The sequence below is a fragment of the Tachypleus tridentatus genome, chromosome 8 (genome assembly GCF_004210375.1).
Source record: "Tachypleus tridentatus isolate NWPU-2018 chromosome 8, ASM421037v1, whole genome shotgun sequence".
Classification (NCBI taxonomy): domain Eukaryota; kingdom Metazoa; phylum Arthropoda; class Merostomata; order Xiphosura; family Limulidae; genus Tachypleus; species Tachypleus tridentatus.
In genome coordinates, this window is record NC_134832.1 from 63,142,268 (window position 1) to 63,161,722 (window position 19,455).

At 34.2% G+C, this 19,455-nt stretch overlaps 1 protein-coding gene and 2 long non-coding RNA genes across 5 annotated transcripts in view; 1 reads left to right on the top strand and 2 right to left on the bottom strand.

Moving 5' to 3' along the window:
- The window catches only part of LOC143222523 (uncharacterized), a 55,979-nt gene extending 52,317 nt beyond the window's left edge, over positions 1-3,662 (bottom strand). For 2 of the 3 annotated variants that reach the window (XR_013012289.1, XR_013012288.1), the window contains exon 1: positions 3,421-3,662. This is a non-coding gene — a long non-coding RNA (uncharacterized LOC143222523). Of the gene's footprint in view, positions 1-2,631; positions 2,869-3,420 lie in introns of those variants that run through there. The other variant, XR_013012290.1, reaches the window with a different exon arrangement.
- LOC143222522 (uncharacterized) overlaps positions 1-19,455 on the top strand; it is a 95,712-nt gene that overhangs the window by 32,815 nt on the left and 43,442 nt on the right. The window lies entirely within an intron of this gene.
- LOC143222524 (uncharacterized) lies at positions 7,736-18,915 on the bottom strand. The gene is made up of 3 exons (XR_013012291.1): positions 18,819-18,915; positions 14,864-14,927; positions 7,736-8,123 (listed from the first exon to the last, which is right to left on the bottom strand). It is a non-coding gene; the product is annotated as an uncharacterized LOC143222524 (long non-coding RNA).

Below are 19,455 nucleotides of genomic sequence, written 5' to 3' on the forward strand. Positions count from 1 at the left end.
AAACCTCGTGTAGCTTTGCGCGAAATTCATAAACAACAACACTAACGTAGTAATGTTCTTACACTGAAATCATTCAGTGTTTCCCAAACTCGTAGGCGTGAAGCTTTTTCTGGGGTGGCCTCTAAAAATTGACCGAAAACAAAGATACTGAATTAATTCTTATTCTAAATAAACAATAAACCGATAAAGAATTGTGTTGATTTGAATAAATGATACTCTATGTCGAAATAAGATGTTATACTACGACACTATTTCAATCACCATCCTATAGTTATAGGGACTCCTAGACTAAAAGAGTTTGGGAACCACTGCTCTATATGTTGGCAACTAAATAACTGATTATCTTTTTACAGAAAACTGGAATAAGTTGAGAGTTGAAACCTGTTTAGAATTTTTTACAAAATAGGCCAAGTATGGAAACATTTGCAAAAGAACACAGAGTTAATAGAAGTTTCATACGTCTGACGTAGTTTGAAATACCACTGACTGATACATATATAATATCACCTTAACTCTGAATCTTCGAAAACATCTTGAAACACACACTTGGGTGATAAATTGTTGTTAAACTGTCCAATGGTAAATTAAGACAAGTTCCGTCGGAGGTAGGTTTACATACATATAATGCTAAAATATGGGGATCGATTCCCTAAGGGGACAGAGCGAAGACAGCACATAGTGTAGCTTTGTGTTTCAACATCAACCTTAAAACATATATTCATAGTGGTGATAGTTGAAATGAGGAAGCTGAAATTCAAGTTTAATTTCAAATGTTGCAAAGTATGAAACATTTAAAATGTACTCTAGCGGTTTGAGATTGTACTACTGTTTTCTCTTTAAACTTGCTCGTTCATCATAACTATCTAATATATCCACTTTTTATGTCAATCCAAGGAAACGTTAAATGTGAAATCCTTAACTACTCATACAATCGGATACATCTTCTTAGATAATAACCTTTAAAAACGATCATAAGAAAGTGGTATTCTGTTCTTTTGGTAAGAAATAAAATCTTAACTTTCTTTGAAATTTTTAATGAAGCCCTAACACTTTTGTGGTGAGTGTTTGTTTCAATAGCAGCTTGTAACAAATGAAATATTGATGTCAGTAACTTATTAAAAAATAGTCACTTGTTTCAAAACATATATGGAAAAAATAATTCAATTTAAATTTATACGCCCACTATACAGACAAACTAACAGAAATGATTTAAACTGTTTACCCTATTATAAGAATCTTATTTACGTTTCGTCGAGTTACTAGCAATAGCTAAAGTTACTTTAGCCCACAACAATCTCTGTACATAGAACAGACTAATTCGTTGCCCTGATTGGTGTTTTGATATCACGTGATGTCGTAGGGAGCTGAATAAACCAATTTCGATTTCATTTGTTGATGAAGTTTAAAAGATTTCCACCCTCGCAAAAGATCAAGTTTAAATCGATAAGCAATCGAACGAATAATTCGAGTTTGGCAACCGTTTCTAAAGCCAAACGAAATCGACGTTTAATGTAGACCAGCATGGCAAATGATGCACACGCACGCCGCCTCATCACTCCAAGAAGCCAACGAAACAAATGCCACGCAAGGTCCTTATACATATAACACGAATATGTATTTTCGTATAAAAATGCGCTATTTCAACCTTAATGAGGGTTTAACCTCAACTGGAAAATTACATTTACGTTTTACAAAAATGAAATCCATCAAATCAGGAATACTCACTTATGTCGTTTACCATTTAAAACATGGCAATAAAACACAATCTCTCTCACTTTAAGCGAGAACTGAAGAACCCCTCCCCGCAATTACTAATAAGGCATTTTTTGACAGATTAAATTACATAATGCTACACAGCAGCTAACAAAGCCTTTTCTTGATAATAGAAGGAATTTTTTTCGCACTTAAACTATTAGTTACCCTGGTTTGCACTGTTTAATATTTCTTTATTGTATTTGTCTGTATTATAGAATTTGTATTGCAAACCCAGTAATATTTTCAAAAGAAAACAAATTGACAAAATGACAATTAAGAAAATCAGTTCCGTGAATACTGTTGAATGTTCTTTTTTATCATGCTCCGTCATTTATTTACCCTTGTGGGAGGATGGCTGGTCAGAGATATTGTTTTTATTTGGATGTATGTGTAAGATTTTACATTTTCACCCGAGTTTAATCACTTTTAAGCAATTATTGAGTGTCCCTCAAGAACCAGTTAGTTAACTTTAGGTGGATGATGTCAAAGGCCAAAGCTACATTAAAGGTCAACGAGTTTCGTTATGATGGAAACCAACAGGAATTTGTAAAACATTCAAAATTCAAGACTGAGGAATTGTTTCATGTATATTTTAAGTTAATTACTGCCAAACAAAAAAAACATTAAGTGATGAGAAATGGATTCCCAAACTGCCTTTAAAGTTGATATTTATTTAACTTCGTGACCCTACACTCTAAGTACCATAAAATATAGAGATATATGATCATATGTTGAAGGATTTAAAATTTCATCGCAAGCAGTTTGAACTTTTAATGTATTTATCACGTAAAATCTGTTACTTATTTGGCGCAACTCTGACCGTAACATAATGAAATAAATTCTGCGTAAAATACGACCTGTTTTGTACATTGAGTTGCCAGGCACACTGTGTTGAAACGACTTGGTCAATAAATATTTAGGCAGATGTGAAAAGCACATCTGTAAATCAAGACACACTTCTTGTACATGTTGAAAGAAGAGCCACCTGTAGTGTAGAAATCCAAATCAACAAGGTATATTTGACACATCAGTAACAAACTGCAACAGCGAGTCTCCCATCACGTGTGGAAGACATCAGCTGTGAGACGAGGTAGTGTCCTTTAGTGACAAAATCTACGGTTAATACAGTAAGAATAAACAATGTTACTATTTCCAAACAAATTCCTTATAATTTTTTCATTCTTTCACTTGTAATATTCTAATCACAACTACGTTTATAATTCTTCAGAGTGATTTCAGTTTAGAGAAATATAACTTGTGGTTTTATCGCATTATTTTACTGCTCGGATGGTGTTAAGTGAATCTTGTAGTATTAACACTAAAATAACGTGTAAATAAAAGATTTAGATTATAATATGGATACATTCATCAACGTACAAAGTAAATGTTTCAGTAATCTGATTATAGGATACCGCCCCCCGTTTTATCCTATAAACCTAACTTTGATAAAATAATGACTGTAAAACTGCTATCCATGGTGATTTCGTCATGTATTAAAATATAAATAAATAAAATGACAATATATTTACTTTTTTCCCATTCACCCCCGAAATGTAATATATTTATATCTATATTACGAGTAAACCTGCTGTTTACGTTTGGAACACCTGTCTACATTATTTATGATATTACAATAATTTCTTATTATTGTTATTCTAAACATACCTGTTTGTGAAGGAATATCTTCCAAGTTTCATCATTCTTATGAGGGTTGGTCGGATGGATCGGTGTTCAACAATTACTTTAGAAATACGTTATTTGTTTATCTTCACGTAAACTATCGGTCAGCGATAATACGAATTAGAGCTGCGAGACTAAACAGCTCTAAAAACCACTATAAGGGTTAGGGTGGCCAAGAAAGGCCAAGCGACTCCTGCTGGACTTCTATACCTCCCCACCACACACGTTGTGAGGGACCACCCAGGTTGCCTGCAGATCTACCCTATGACGCAATCCTATGGTGTGATTTTGACGTCCATTCTCGTGAGTGTATCCTTAAAGTTTGTTGGGTTTTTTTGCTACTGGGTGTTGTTGGACACAAAAAGCTTTGCGGGTGTATTGGTTCTTAAAAATATTATAAAGGTTTTCTTTTGTATATAATTGGAAATGAACTGGCAGCTTCGAATTATTTCTATTACTTTGATCTCTTGAGTCTAATTTACTTTAACGAAAGCAACTAGACTACAACATTTGTTTTGAAACCTTAACCACGCAAGGGGGAATTTGCAAAAGAGAAATGTCTCACTGAAGTATATACGACTTTGATAGATTATACTTCGCAAGTGACTCAATTACTCGTAAATAACGTTGATTAGCAAATAATTAAGGTTACAAAACGGATAGTTAACTTGTACACCCCAAATCTGTGTTGGCCGAGGGTGTGTTTCAATTAAAACGATAGGACTTATTGCTTTAAGTCAGAAATGTTTCTCTAGATGCACAAACTGGTTCAAAAAATCTACAAGAAAAGCATTTAACAATGCAGTTAAATTATCTTGGACCAGTTAAGTGTAAAGTTTAACTGCATAAAGAAATTATATTCCAAGTTACATTCGTGTTTTCACAACAGGTTATGTGATTAGGAATAACGGAACACCATATAAACACTCAATAATAAAATTATAGCGTGCTGCTTAGATGTTGAGTATCCACAAATAACATACATACGGATGTTTGATTTTGAATTTCGCACAAAGCTAAACGAGGGCTATCTGCGCTAGCCGTCCCTAATTTAGCAGTCTAAGACTAGAGGGAAGGCAGCTAGTCATCACCACCCACCGCCAACTCTTGAGCTTCTCTTTTACCAATGAATAGTGGGACTGACCGTTACATTATAACGCCTCCACGGCTGAAAGGGCGAGCATGTTTGGTGCGACGGAGATTCGAACCCGCGACTCTCAGGTTACGAGTCGAGCGCCTTAACCATCTGGCCATGCCGGGCCCCAGGTACATGAAAATACATTAGAAATTCAGCACTACGACTGGCTGTTCTGCGAACAACGTCCTAAAACAAAACCTGAACATAAATAAACCTTTTCTTTGAACCCTGTAATTTTTTCAAACATGTTATTTGATGTAATGTTTTGTTACACATTGTTAAAAGAAACATTACAATTCGCACGCCAGTAATAAAAGTATTTACACTTCTACAAATTTAGTTGTTTCAGAATGTTCGTGATTTACTGTCCATAATTTGAAGTGATAGATTAAGGAGAAAGCAATTACTCAATAGTATCCAAAGACAGCTCTTGGGTTTCTCTTAACTGACCTAGTAATGGGATTTAACTGCAACCCTTATAACACATTAGTAACTCTAATGTTGTTAAATTTTTCTTAGAGTAAAGGGTCATAAACCTTTAATTTCACATCCAAGCGTGCTAAACACTAGGCCTAACTATTATTGAAACACAAAATATTCGCAGAAAAGTTGCGTTTTCTTAATTTTAAATGTCTGTCATTTTTTTAAATTAACTTTTCAGCTTTTTAGAATCCAACTGGAGGCAGACAGTTTCTCGTTCCTTCTCCTCAAAATACACTTTAACATTCAAAAAATTTCTAAGTCAAAAACCACCTAAAAAATAATTAAATCTCTCCAATTTTCAACATAGAAATTTAATTTGATTATTTGTCAATACAATCCCAGATTTCTGGCAGGGAAAAAACGCTGGGATATCTGTGCAAATTAAACAATTAATATACCAAGTAACTATTAGGATCTTCCCTGAATATGACTCTCACATATACTTTCGATAAAACAGACCTACGAATTTAAAGCGTCATAAAAGTTGTTTTCGTTTTAACAGCGGATTTTCCATAATTCAGCTAAGCAGATTTTGAAAATAATATTTATTTATTTCTATCACGTAAAGATTGTTTTACATATCGGGAAGAAAAAAACAAGTCTTACTTAAATCAAATTATTATATCGTTTACCACAATGAACATTTTTATTGTTATTTTTGATAACAAAAATACAAACAAACTGAAGAAAAGGGAAGAACATTGATGTCAAACGAACATGCTTCATCATTCACGAACTTGCATCCTCATTCATTCCGAATTCTGTTGTTGTTAAAGCTACGGCTTTTATGTATCGTGTTGTGATATTTTTTAAAAAATTTGTACTTGATGGAGAAAAATGGAGATCATTTTTGCATTCAGCGTACAGGAATTACTGTAAGAACATGCAAAATTTAAGACAACAAAACCATCGCAGGTCTGTGCAATCAGCTTAGGACAAGAAGAAAACTGAAGAATCTACGTGAAGTTACTTTTAAGAATTAGCTAAAAGACAAAAAAAAAAAAACCAACAGTTTTTCATGAAAATATTTGTGCTTTAACTTACGTAAGTATTAATGCTAAAAACTAGTTTTATCTTTCCATTAATTGACTTTTAATTTTCGTTTTAGATAACTCCATAAACTTTCTTAAAGATTCCGTTTTAATTCTTATGGGTTTTGTTTGTTTGAAATTAAGCATATAGCTACACAAATCTCCATCTATGGTCTGTCCACCATGGCTATTTAAATTCGATTTCTAGCGTGTTAAGTCTGCAGATATATCACTGTGCCACTGGGGTGGGGGAACAAGTCTTATAGGGCATGATGATTGGTTTCGATTATCACATCACTAAATCTTTAATGTAATATACTGATCACGAGATCGAGACCTGTCACAAACATACCCTTCAGCCGTAAGAGCGTTAGAATGTTATAGTTAGTCCTACTATTCTTTGGTAAAGAGTAGTCCTAGAATTGGCGGTTGGTATTATTGACTATACTATATGTCTTCCCTTTAAAATTCCAACTTTAAAATTAGAGACAGTTAGCACTGATAACTCTTGAGCGGTTTTATGCAAATAAATAAACAGTCCCGGATTCGAAACTAATAACTGTTCACAAAAATGCGACTTTATTCTGCAAAATTTTTCTGCATGTAATCATTTCTTCACTGATTTGTTTTTTGTGTGATTCATAAATACGCTGCTGTTACTTTTATTATAAATAACTACTTCGGTATTCTTGTTAATTATTATGTTATCTATGGTTGAACCTATTTTATGATTATCGTTATTCAGTGATGTCGAGAAACCCACTTGTTGAGAAATTTATATGCAAAAACGGCTCGTTTGGGTTGAGAAAATATTTTACATAGAAGAGCGAAGAACGTTTCGACCTTCTTCGGTCATCGTCAGGTTCACAAAGAAAGAGGTAACTGACCGGAAGCTGACCACATGTTTGAAAGGGGTTGTGTAACTGTGTGTCGAAATGTAGAGGGCGGTATTAGATGTTTGAATATATAATTTTATTTATTTTATTATATTAATATAGGTATAAAGGCGTTCCTTTATATTGGTTTATTTTGGGTTTAGTTGTTCGCTCTTCTATGTAAAATATTTTCTCAACCCAAACGAGCCGTTTTTGCATATAGATTATCGTTATTGTTATATTTTCATTTTAAAATAAGCACTATTTGAAATATGAACTATTTTTACTTCCTACTAAAGAATCTTTTCGTTTTTTTCTTAAACGAAACGGTATGGAACATTTCACCTATGTGTGTGTTTTTTAGTACAGTAACTTTAGTTAATCATCAAAACCTAAGGAACAACGTTCAGATTTCCCTATAAAACATAATTTATATATAAATATTCCAGTAACAATTGTGTTCTAGAAATAAGCTTTCAGGAATTAACGGGTTGACTTTTCTTGTCGAATTCAGATTAGAACTTGTTATGCTTATTTACTCTCATTGTTTGAAACTGAAAGTTGATTTACTTATGTTCTCTATAAGCAGAAATATGAAAAAACAAAAGCAATATAGCATGGGAATCTCTAATCGTATTGTCTAAACAGAAAGCATAAGATCATGTTAATTTATTAAAATTACATCTATAAAATGTACGATTTTAATAACAGATTGAGCAAGTTAGATTAAAAAATAAGTGTGTTTGGAAGGTCTGGCATAACAAATAGTTTGCAGTCCATTAGGAACGTTTTTTTTTTCTTTATGTCTTATACGAATTATTGTTGTACACATAGAGACAACGAAAGTATCTGTGGAAGAGGATAAAGTTTACAACGATATCGAAACATAACACGTGAAGAAAAGTTGTGACATATAGCGCATATTAATTTGAAAAATTATATCAACTGGTGATAAAGTATCGGGTAATAATATATTGTAGAACTATCATAACTTAAACTTGCGTTTGGATTTGTATTAAAAACACATGAAGTAATCAATCAGAGAAAGGATAAAATACAAAGTTCCTCGCTGGTACAGCAGTAGGTTAGAGATTTTACAACGCTTTTATTAGGGGTTCGATTCTCCTCGATAGGCTCCGCTGATAATTTGATGTGGATTTGCTACGAGAAAAAAACATACATATATAAAGATAGGTATGGAATTAAAACATTATGTTGTATTATATAAAATTTACAGAATATTCTGCGAGAAAAAGATGTAAAACAATAAATTTTCCTTTCTTTTTTTTTTATTTTCAATTAATCACTTTAAACACGTGCTGTTTGCCGACGTCACAATATTTCCATATCATTCTTGAAGCAAATTTTTTTTAACAAAGATTCAAGTCGGTGCGAATTTTAGAAAGAAGATAAAACACTGAATTATTTCAAACTAAATCACTGTTGAAGAATGTTTGTTTGTAATTAAGAACAAAGCTACAAAATAAAGACTATCCGTGCTCTAGGTATCGAAACCCGGTTTCAAGCATTTTAGTCCGATGTTCCACCTGGGAGCTGTTGAAGAAATACACAATTAGATACTCTTTTGATCAATTTTATTTATTATGTTTTTTTTTCGAATTAAAAAAGTGGTTGAAACTATTACTTTCTTCATTTATATAAGGTAGATTTTTGAACAGTTGTAGTTGGTTTGGTTTGTTTTGAATTTCGCGTAAAGCTACATGAGGGCTATCTGCGCTAGCCGTCCATAATTTTGCAAACTAAGACTAGAGGAAAGGCAGCTAGTCATCACCACCCACTGTCAACTTTTGGGCTATTCTTTTACCAACGAATAGTGGGATTGAACATGACATTATAGCGGCTCCACGACTGAAATGACGAGCATGTTTGGTGTGACGGGGATTCGAACCCGCGACCCTCGGATTACGAGTCGAGTGCCTTAACCACATGGCCATGTCGAGCTGAACAGTTATGAAAAGATGTAACGTGGTTTTCCAGATGTTTTGATCTCTAGCACCAGTTGTATCATTATGTACTTGTACTACCAGCTATTTGAGTTAATCTTTGTGCTCACTTAGCAGCCCTCAAAATATGAGCTAAATCTACGCTGTAAGTCTTTTCGTTGTATTTATTTATTTTTAATGATTGCACATTAGCGAGTTGAATGTTTTTCTCTGCTGTGGTATCTTGGAATCGGAATCGTTGAACATTCTTCGACTGCAGAGTAACGAAAATTATATTTCGATCGTTTTTCTCGTATAATGATGGATCGCGCACGAAACTGCTAACGCACAGTGGCGCTAGTATCGATGGGGTCCCAGCATGCTTCACAATTTAAGAGTTGTATGTCTGTAAGCCTGTTTGTATGTAACATGAATTTCACTTGTTTTTCAGATAGTTATTCTACAAATTCTACAAAATGTAGTGAGAAAAGGAACCTTAGCACGATTAAGACAGTAATTAGATGCAGTAGAACTAAAACTACTGTCGAAAACCCGATTTGACTGACAGGTAAACAAAATAGTAGGAGTGGCAAATACAACAGCCTTATTGGTTTGTTACATGAAAACAAGCATGGTTCCGATATGTTGGTAAGAACCTTGTGCTAAATTGCTGAATAAAACAATATAATTGTATATCTGAGTGAAAATAATGATAATGATTAACTGTTGTTTGCATTTAAATATATGTATATGACTGTCACTGACATTTTATAGGCCTAGCTAGGGCTAACATAGTTTCCTCTGGTGTGTCAACTACTAGCTGGTTGAAGCGTTTTATCGTTATCTGTATTCACTTTTCTTGTCATGAACTGCAGTGTGATTCTCTTGGACTACCTGAACATCCTCTGAACGGCACCTGGTTTTACTTGTCTTTTTTTTAAGTGAAGGTTCAAACAACGAAATAGAATATATACAGATGTGTTTACTTCTGTAATATTTACTGACAATCACTTCCTAGGCCTACTACAAACTGTAATATGCGGGGTAAGTATTGTTGAAATGTTAATCTATATGAAGTATCATGTATTACATAAGCCTATAAAATGGGAATAAGTTTAGATAAGTTTCTAAACCAAAACTCTATTAAACATGGGCCTGCCGTAACTAGTTTCAGATACATAGATATCAAGCGAGAAGTGGCCGTGACAAACAACTCCTTTCTTCAGAGCCTGGCATGGCCTAGCGCGTTAAGGGGTGCGCTTCGTAATCTGAGGGTCGCGGGTTCGCGCCCAAGTCGCGCCAAACATGCTCGCCCTCCCAGCCGTGGGGGCGTTATAATGTGACGGTCAATCCCACTATTCGTTGGTAAAAGAGTAGCCCAAGAGTTGGCGGTGGGTGGTGATGACTAGCTGCCTTCCCTCTAGTCTTGCAATGCTAAATTAGGGACGGCTAGCACAGATAGCCCTCGAGTAGCTTTGTGCGAAATTCCCAAACAAACAAACAAACCTTTCTTCAGTTTCTATTGGTATCATCTGAAATCATGAAGCCACTTTCTAGACAATTGCAGATTTGAAGGCCATGAGTATCCAGACATACAAGAGAATCGTTTGAGGCCTTTTTGAACAATTATGCTTATGAAGCAAACAGAAATATATAGTGGTCGTTCTTCCTCTCTAAAATAATGCTAATAACCACCTTTGTAGTAACGTCATGGAAACTAGATTAACTGTTTCTTGTCATGTCCCGAATGCTCTTGCTACAGCCGTATTTGCATCATTGTTTACGCTAATTACTTAAGATAATATCACGTAATGCTAAACGCTCTTAATTAGGATCATTTCATACAATTTTGTGAATTTATGCTTAAAAGTTGGCATTTAATAATAAATAATAACTGTCTACAGTCTTCTTTTGAAAACGTAAGTTAGAAACTACTACTCTGGTTTGCTTGGCCTAATCAGTACTTATGTATCTCTCACGTTATAGTTTTGTTGCTCTAAATCAAGCATCATTAATAATAAAAAAATAAGCACAGTCCATTTTTACTCTTAAGTGAAGTTACAGCTTAAACAAAATGCCATTTGTTTTTATCTGTTTGTTTTTAAATTTCGCGCAAAGCTACACGAGGGCTATCTGCACTAGCCGTCCATAATTTAGCAGTGTAAGACCAGAGGGAAGGCAGCTAACTAGTCATCACCACCCACTGCCAACTCTTGGGCTACTCTTTTACTAACGAATAGTGGGATTGACCGTAGAATTATAACGCCTCCACGGCTGAAAGAGCGAGCACGTTTGGTGCGACAGGGATTCGAACTCGTGACCCTCAGATTACGCGTCGAGTGCCTTAACCACATGGCCATCCATATAAATGTCAGACTCACGTGACTTTTCGCATAGGTGTGCGCAAGAAAGTTTGGTGAAAATTGGATGGATTTTGTTTAATAACTAGAGGTTGATATTTTGACCAAATGTGTCACGTAATTGTAGGTTGTAGATATCTGTCAGTGTACCAAGTTTGAAAAATCAGTAAAAGTTAAGTATGTGTTTCTATCAAATAAGTATTTCGTACCATTGGTGCGAAAAAAGAAAAGGAAGAAATACGCGAGATATAAAAATTGGAGATTTTATACGTCGTGTATTTCTCAATGGAATAATGTGGGATTCAGTATGTGAAGACCAGTAGAGCACATCCAACATATGATATATGTGGTAAGGTTTTATACGTCTTGTATTTCTCAATGGAATACTGTGGGATTCAGTATGTGAAGTCCAGTAGAGCACATCCAACATATGATATATGTGGTAAGGTTTTATACGTCGTGTATTTCTCAATGGAATACTGTGGGATTCAGTATGTGAAGTCCAGTAGAGCACATCCAACATATGATATATGTGGTAAGGTTTTATACGTCGTGTATTTCTCAATGGAATACTGTGGGATTCAGTATGTGAAGTCCAGTAGAGCACATCCAACATATGCTATATGTGGTAAGGTTTTATACGTCTTGTATTTCTCAATGGAATACTGTGGGATTCAGTATGTGAAGTCCAGTAGAGCACATCCAACATATGATATATGTGGTAAGGTTTTATGAGTTATGTTTTCGTTATAAAATCGTAAATCAGCTTGTGAATAGAAGAGTATATTAGAGCTTGTATTGAGTGTCTTCCCCTTAAAATTCTGTTGCATCTCGTCTTTTTCGTTTTGAGCGAGTGCTGTTTTTGTCACAGATGTTGGTGAACATTCATACCGTGTATGTATATGAAAAAATATATAAAACTGCTCGTCTGAATTTTCACATTCTAATATTAGTTTCTGTTTCCTCTTAGTCTTATGCACCGAGTTACTGTATAACAATAGTGTATACTCACCACTAGGTGCGACATCAGCCAATACAGATATTATTGTCTTGCAACTTTAAGAAAACCCAATCACTGCACGTTCTGTAGTTAAACCCAGCCACTTCACTCCCTGTAGTTTTGACGGGATGCTCTGTGTCAAATTATGTACAGTTGAAATACTTATCTGGCTAAACTGAAAACCCTGAAGACCTTTTATCTATTTTATCTATTTCTCCGTTAAATGTAAAAAGAAAAAGTTCAGCTTGAGAAACGTAATACTGTAGGTTTATAATGAGAAACGTCTGATTAATTTTAACAAGATTTTGATTAAAGATTATTCATGTGAAGCACAAAACAAATTCTATGTTTATTACATATAAACCTTTAATACTTATATGACAGTGACATTAAATGCACATCATACATGGACATATCTGACTAAATTCAGATTTTGAAATCAACCACGTTATATATTTTCAAGTAACATTTTTTTCAAAGAAAGAAACACCTGAACCTGTATAACTGCCAATAAATAGCTCGTTAGGAAGAGTGGATTAGTTTGGAAATTAATCTTCTTTTCAACTAGCTGAAGTATCCGTCTCCGTGGGACCCGGTTTGGCCAAACGTGTTAAGGCGTTCGACTCCTAATCCGAGGGTCGCGGGTTCGAATCCCGGTCGCACCAAACATGCTCACCCTTTCAGCCGTGGGGGCGTTATAATGTTACTGTCAATCCCACTATTCGTTGGTAAAAGAGTAGCCCACAAACTCAATGAACCTCCATACCAAATTTGTTGAAGATCCAACCACACCGTGTGAAGTTGTTAAATGGACATACAACAGACAGTACTATTATATTTACATAAATCCAACAACTTAAAGTTCAAACTTCACAGAAGCCATTATTTATAGAATATAACAGAAATAGGTCTTACCTTTATATTAACATACACGTGTGTTTTTCATAATTATTCAAAACTAAAGGTGCAACATAAACGAAAGATAAATAAATGATATGTATATATACATAGTTTTGATAAATCACTTGAAACTAACAATGAAAATACACAGGTTACAAATCGACAAACGTTCTTTCACTGTTATTTTTAGTTGATGTTTGTACTTAAGACTAGACGGTTAGGGCGCTAGACTCGCCATGTGAGGGTCGAGAATTCGAACCCCGTCTTACCAAAACATACTCGCCCTTTCAGTCGTGGGGATGTTATATATGATGGTTAATCATACTATTCGTTGGTAAAAGAGTAGTCCAAGAATTGGCGATGGGTGGCAGCTGCCTCCAGTCTAGTTTTACGCTGCTAAATTAAGGACGGCTTTGGCAGATTCGTGATGACGAGTTAACCTCTTTGTTAACCTGAAGATGACCTAAGAAGTTGAACCGTTCTTCTGTACTTTATTCTAATTAAAGTTTTAAAACCCATGCCAGCTGTCTTTAGAATTCAGGCCAGAACATATATTCCTTGTAGCTTTGCGCGAACTTCAATCAAATTCAAACCTGTCTTTGAAATTGACAGCTTTATTTGGCGGGATACCACTTTTGACACACTCGTTAAAACTATCGAATAATAAACAATGCATGGTATACAAGATTTTCTGTTTTACATTATGTTACCAGGATCGGTGGTTTTCAAGGGAAACTGTTATTTTGCAGAAACCCTGAGAAAATGTTCATCAAATTATAAAAGCTATTCTTTAAGGTGGTGATTTTTTTAAATGGAGGCTTTTGAAAATAAATTAACTAGATTTTGTTATCTAAATTACAAAGTCACCTCAAGTGATACATGACTTATCACTTAAAAACACTTGCATGATAAGTTTCAATCCGTCTTCAATCTCAGTTGTACTGAGTTTTCTTTTATTCGAAACCTAGAGGCACCAATTTGAATGATGTTTTTCAGACTCATGCTGTATCATGAATGCTTCACAGGATCTACACAAACTGTTACTCTTGTATAAGTTTAATTTATTAAATAATTAAAGTATACTTCCATGTTCTCTCCGTCTCTATTTTTTTATTACCAGCATACCTAAAACCCACTTTTAAATTGACTTGAAACTACGACACAGCAATACAATTATACCTAACCATTTGGTTCCAATTCAACGGCACAATTTTTTTTAATCCCTGCACTCGGTATTTGAAGAATGCTTTGACGAGGATACGCGGCCCTGTTAGAGTGTGATTAAAGTTCAAGATAAAACTTAAGCCTATAAATCTCTGTATGAGAAGGATTTGTTAGAGGTATTGACTCTTGCTTATTACACGAGAGAAAAACATAGATAGTTTTAGATTTACATTACGACATTTGAGGAATCTATTAAAGTAATTATGTTCAGTGATATTTTATACGGGCAACATAATTGAAATTTAACACAATGCGTTGTAACTCAAAATGTTTTTATTTCTGTGAAACGACAAAACAGGAATGTAACATGGTTGTTAATTCGCTTCATTGTTCATATCTAAGTATGTGGAAGAAACGAAGGAAAGTACACATGTACAATTGATTAATTAACATTTTGATAGGATTAAATACTTTTGTAAATCCAACATGAACTTTGTACAGCTAAAAAGAGAGAAAAGCGATAAAAATACTCACTTATTTGATTATCCATATTCAAGTTAGACAGGATAATTTGACATCATTTGTGAAAGATGAATTTCTAAATGTCAAATAGATAAAAGAATATATATAAATGTGTCTGTTAGTATAAGTCAGAAGACTACACTATTAGAATAAACAACAGGGGAAAAAATTACTAAATCTGTAGTCATTTTTAACAACTGATTATTACGGAACCTGTATGGGGTTCTTCAAAAGAAAGCCAGTTAAAATAATAAACAGAGTTATTCTTGAATTATTAAATATTCTAGAGTCCGTGATTACCTATGCTTAAGTAGTGTGTTCCTCATACTTGTTTAAAATGTCTAACACTTTACATGAAACCTGTTGTTTAATAAAAGTTTAAAATCTGTACTCGTCGTTTCTTCAAATAAAAATAACCACACCATAGTTCTCTCAGATAACCACATCTGACCATAGATATATTCCGTACTCTCATATAAAATTATAGATTCTCTCCAGAACCTCATATTGGACAGCATGTAGAGACTCTTTAAGCCCTATATCTGACCACATATAATCTTATTTTAGTGTTCACCATATCTTTCGAGCTTTTGTGCTAAAAATAAAATTCACTCTGAAAAGAACATACTGGATCGCAAAGATTACTTTCTCAGAGGTAGTTTGCAACATTAATGTAACAAAGATGGAAAGGAGATGATAATATTTTTTCTTGCTATCCGTGGGAGTCATTTAATTAAAGGATGAAACACTGGTTCCGCTAGATAATTTTTAGTGTTTGTATGTTACAGTCATTTTCAATTTTAGGGACTACTTTTTACGAGTGTTTCTTGATGTACGAGCTTTCGACACAATGCGGGGTAGAGATAAACAAACAGTTTTTACAATAATATAGTTTTAACGATATATAGATATATATTATATTCACGTGTAACAGGCTTAGTAACCAATGTACAATATTCTAAGAGAGTAAATGGCACATTTTTTTTAACTTTTGCCTGAGATATGACGATTTAATTTTTCTTTTCTGAAACATAAATTTACTTGTGATTTTGATTTTTGACCTGATATCCCTTAAACCAACTCGACTGTTTCTAGTTTAATAGGCTTTGCTCTAGATAGTTAAAGTGCATGAAGGAAAGGGTCCATAGAATTTGTAAAATTAGTCAAGGTAAGTAGATAGTGCTACACGCGCTTTTCTAAACCTTTCCAAAGGTCAAATTGAATGCGGAACTTTCACGACAACTCGAACATAAAAAGAATGATAATTACACTTCCCTTACGTAACCTAGTTTACTACATAAAAGCTATTGTTCGTTCAAATTATTACGTAAATAATGCCTTAAAGTATTCTTATACAGTGTTATAGTCAGCCTAAGTAGGTCTAATATTAAACGACAGGCCTCGTCGGCAATTTATACGGCAGTTATAGCGTGAAATACATACCGTGTTTCTCCGATAATAAGACCTACCCATAAAATAAGACCTAGTGTGATTTTTGGGGATAGTTTTAATATAAACCCTACCCTTAAAATAAGCCCTAGTTAAGAGTGGCAGGAAGAGGAAAGAAATAAAAAAAATAATTTATTAATTAGTTTAATAGTTAGTTAATTAGTTTGTTTAAGTATTAATCAGTTAGTTTAATAGTTTAATAATAGTTTATTTTAAATGGTTAGTTTAATAGTTTTACTTTGTAACTTCATTTTTTTAATATATCAAAATAAGACATCCCCCGAAAATAAGCCCTAGTGTCATATTTTGGAGTGAAAATTAATATAAGCCCTGTCTTATTTTCGGAGAAACACGGTATTACATATCCTTCGATATTTTCTCTCGTAACTCCTCAGGATTCATATGTTCTTATATAGCACAAAAACATTTGTATATTTTCATTTGGCACCAGAAATATTGATATATCTTATGTGTTGGAACACTACAAATATGCCTCACAGAAACATAACTTGTATGTTTACTTCTGTTATGGAATTATCAAACAATATAACTGTTTTTTACGGTAAGTTGTTGAAACATAAACACTGAAGTTTCTGTCATCTCATTGTTAAGCATTGCAACGGACTTCTAATGGTATATCGATGAAACGTTACATCTATGTACTTTTTCATGGCGTATTGTTAAAACAAGAACACTATTAACGTTGCGGATACCTAATAATGAAATATTATAGATATGTATGTTTTCATAATCTAACTTACAAAATATTTCAATATAATTATGATCTTGTTACATTATCATTGTACAACATTATAAATGTACTAGATTCCTTAATCCAATTATAGATGCACTGTATTATTTTAGTGTATGACCTAGAAATATATTTCCAAAAGTTACTCGTGTCATCTACACCAGCTTCTGATGATTGTACGTATTTTCAAGTTGAATACCCTCTACGTCACACGAATTAAATAGCCGTTTCAGAGACCCCTATAGTTCACGTACATAACTACCATTAATTAAAAATAGCTGGTTATAAGATATAAAATAAATAAACAATATTTACCGCCTACGCAGTTATATTTAATCAAGTACAGAGATGTCAAAGTTACAAGTGCAGATCATTTCAGTGACAATTCGCGGCTCGAACATTGGGTTTTCTTATTCGCAGCTTGGCATTCCAACCGCTTGGCAACACTCGGCCTTAGATTCAGGTCACAGTATTTTAAAGTTTAAAAAAATCATGGGCTGCTCTACTAGGGGCGGCTTGGTATGGCCAGGTGATTCGAACTCTTGACTTGTAATCTGAGGGTCGCGGGTTCGAATCTCTGTCACACCAAACATACTCGCCCTTTCACCATGGGAGCGTTATAATGTGATGTTGGTAAAAGAGTAGCCCAAGAGTTGGCGGTGGGTGTTGTTGACTAGATGCTTGCCCTCTGGTCTTTCACTGCTAAATTACGGACGGCTAGCGTAAATAGCCCTCGTGTAGCTTTGCGCAATATTAAAAAAATACAAAAACTAATGAACTATCACATTCAAGAAGCAACGATGACACCGACCTAGCATAAAATAGCTAGTACGGAATAACTGTTTTGATTTATTTACACGTAAAAAAATTGGTTTCAGTTTTGTTTTTGTGAGAAAAGAACGCGAGTGATTCGAATTTCGAACACTTTGGGTAGGTTTACCAATTGTCCCAAACACGTAAGAAACCAGCAGTATTAACAAGAGGGGACCACATTACTCTTTTCGTAATGTACCCCAATTTATATCAAATCTTTATAAGACTAATCCTTTTTTATTTCCCCAATAATTTTTCCTCACAAAAAATTCAGATATAACAAATAAAACGAAGTACATGTATTATTTACTCGTACGTTGATATTATCTTATATGTATTACAAGAAAATTTGCTTGTTTGTTTTGAATTTCGCGCAAAGCTACAAAAGGGCCATGTGCGCTAGCTATCCGTAATTTAGCAGTGTAAGACTAGAGGGAAGGTAGCTAGTCATCAACACCCACCGCCAACTCTTGGGCTACTCTTTTACCAACGAATAGTGGGATTAACCGTAACATTGTAAAGCCCTCACCTCACGACTGAAAGGGCGAGCATATTCGGTATGACGGGGATTCGAACCCGCGACCCACAGATTACCAGAAAGATGGATAATGTGATAAAATTCGAAACAAATTGATGTCATATATTCTCTTTCAACATAGTACAAACAACATTTTTGTCTCTTTAGTGTTTGTTGCGTCTTTGTGAGCCTGTTTCTTCGTTTTTTAAACTTTCCTATACACGTGAAATGTTTATGTGAAGTAGTTATTAAACAAACATTTTCAATGAATCCCAAGAAAGAACCGCTAATATCTAATTATTTTCTTAAGTTCTCAATAATAAATGTTTACTCCAAGTTATGCAAGTAAGCACAAACTTAATATTTACGCAAATCTTCAATCTAACGTTACACGCGATTTCAAATTGCACACAACAACTGTGAGGTACGTCACTGACCTTGAGCATTCTTAACTTTCCCTCTCTCACACATACACACACTTAGGGGTTTTCCCTCGACTGCCATTCAAGACCTGCGGCTTGCTTTTGCAGTCACGGACACATTTGGAGCTTGAATGCACTCAACACATTCATATTTAACATATATACAAAATAAACACCAAAGAAAAATAACGTCACGTGTGACAAACATGAAAATCAAACATACACAATGGGCTATCTGTGTCCAGTACACCACAAGTATCGAAACCCAGATTCTAGTGTTGTAAGTCCGCAAAGATACCACTCTGCCACTGGGGAGCTATATATTGCAGTATTGCTGTATTTCACGACCATGTATCGCTATTTTTTTATGGTTTATTTGTAGAAAAAACAAAAACATACAAAACAGTATTACTATACGATAAACACATTACTTTGGATAAAAGAACAGTCACGTACACTAAATTATCGGTTTCTTTCTATTCGGTTTACTTATAAAACATTGTATTCTAAAAGTTGAATAAACACATTACTTTGGATAAAAGGACAGTGATATAGTTTAGTATCGGTTTCTTCTTGAATAATTTGTTTATAATATATATGGAGAATAAATATGTAATTTGGGTGAATATGTCACGCAACTGCTTTCACTGAT